The sequence below is a fragment of the Sinocyclocheilus rhinocerous genome, unplaced genomic scaffold (genome assembly GCF_001515625.1).
Source record: "Sinocyclocheilus rhinocerous isolate Xijiao unplaced genomic scaffold, SAMN03320098_v1.1 scaffold50, whole genome shotgun sequence".
NCBI lineage: Eukaryota > Metazoa > Chordata > Actinopteri > Cypriniformes > Cyprinidae > Sinocyclocheilus > Sinocyclocheilus rhinocerous.
The window spans coordinates 1,053,680-1,055,651 of NW_015641057.1; the positions used below are offsets into that span (position 1 = coordinate 1,053,680).

Consider the following 1,972-nt stretch of genomic DNA (forward strand, 5'->3'; position numbering starts at 1 on the left):
TGGCAAAGGGAGAGTATGCTTTAACAATAGAAAAGAAGACATAATAATTACTCGACTTCGAATAGGACATTCTGGTTTAAATCATTCATTATTCACAATAGGGAAACATCAGTCAGGATTGTGTACTACATGCAGTGAAGCAGAGACTATTGAGCATGTACTTTTACATTGTGCAGTATATACCAAAGAAAGAGAGGAGTTATTTAAGAAACTGAGAAACAGGAGTAATTAATTTCACTATATCAAATCTTTTAAGTTTTGCCTCAGGACAGACAAGTACTATGAGACAACCGCCATAAAATCGTACAAGAAGAAGAAGAAGTTGTAGCGTCGTAATCAGTCCTTCCGCCGTGGGGCGGCGCTGCAGTTCTGGCGACAGCTTCAGCAGCAGAAGAAGAAGCAGCGCTGTGTTTCCGGCGGAGACTCGGCCGCTGGATGAAGCGCAACAGCTACATCCTCAAAACCATTTCACAGTCAATAGAAATCAAAATTAGGTAAGAAATGAACACAAGTGCAAAACCTACTTAGTTAGAGCGTTATTAAACAATGCACAGCGAGTTTTCAGCGCTGAGATGCGTCAGATCTCAGTGTTTTCGTAGATCGGGGTTGTGCTCGGGATTACACCGGCTCGCCGCAGTTTTACTACTAATAATATATTTTCTTACATTTGCGTAACTGTGTAATGTATTAATTACGGCTACGTCTGTGTGTGTTAACGTGTCGCTTAACAATAAAATACCATTCTATTTTCTGAAATATGTATACCATTCAGTACCATGGTATTTATTAAGGTAGGCTACCATGATATTACCATATGATACTCATCAGATACCATAAGATATGATCATTGTAGCGCGCTACTAGTACTTTTGTACTAATCAGTTTAGGTTTAGTGTAATGATTAGTTCTATTTTACACTACTACTAATGAAAATGTTATTATATTACTATTATAATTAATAATAATAAATAAAAAAAGCAACTAAACTAGAACTAAAGACTAGAATCTGAAATGTGTAGATCCCTCTGTCAGGCATATTTAAATTTAAATATTAGTATAACGTACGGGTTTAAAATATGGTTAGTGTTTACAATAATTATGATAAACATCCATTGTATTTGTTATGCAACATGAATAATACAATAAAACAGCAACAATAATAACAACAACAATTATTATTATTATTTTATTTTATTAGCCAGCGTATTGTATCTTCAAGAAATGGCTAAAAACACATCTTTTCCATCTTTATTTGACCCTCTAACTCTAGCACTCTCTATTCTAATTCTATTTTATCTGTTTGTTTTCTTTAAATTACAAAAAAAACACTTTAACCTTTAAGACTAGCTCTCTATTTGTTTTTTAACTGCTTGTTTTCTTTGAAAAAAGCCTCTAACACTAGCTTTCTCTATTCATTTTCTATTCTATCTATTTGTTTTCTTGTTATTTACTATATAATTACCGAAAAACTATTTGTTTTCTAACTGCTTGTTTTCTTTAAAAAAGGCCTTTTCTGTGTTCTTTTTCTATTCTATCTATTTGTTTTCTTTTTATTTATTATATAATTCACAAAAAAAAACAACAACTTGCTAGTACTTGTACTGCTAACTGAGACTTGTCATAGCAAGTGTTGGTTTTGATTGCGTCCATTGTCCGCATTTGTAAGTCGCTTTGGATAAAAGCATTTGCTAAATGTAAACTTAGACCTGTTTTAAAGCATAACTTAAGGATCTGAACATTTCTCCAAGGAATTTCCCCTGATTTCTTGATTCTCTTAATTGTCAGGGAGTTTCTCTGCTCTATATCGATTATCGACTGTGTAAACTAAAGGCGATTTATTGTAACACAATTCAGTAACAATACATTAGTGCTGGGCGGTATGACCAAAAAGTTATATCACGGTATTTTTCCAAATTATACCGGTTTCACGGTACATGACGGTATTTTTTTTTCATGCATGACCGGGTGTTAA

The 1,972-nt window shown here is 33.4% G+C and overlaps 1 protein-coding gene across 3 annotated transcripts in view; it reads left to right on the forward strand.

Moving 5' to 3' along the window:
- The first annotated feature begins 365 nt into the window (after nt 1-365).
- Nucleotides 366-1,972, forward strand: part of LOC107754454 (E3 ubiquitin-protein ligase BRE1A-like) — a 21,556-nt gene continuing 19,949 nt past the window's right edge. For 2 of the 3 annotated variants that reach the window (XM_016570894.1, XM_016570897.1), the window contains exon 1: nt 368-494. The gene's annotated coding sequence lies outside the window, so the exon portion shown is untranslated. Of the gene's footprint in view, nt 495-1,972 lie in introns of all 3 variants that reach the window. The other variant, XM_016570896.1, reaches the window with a different exon arrangement.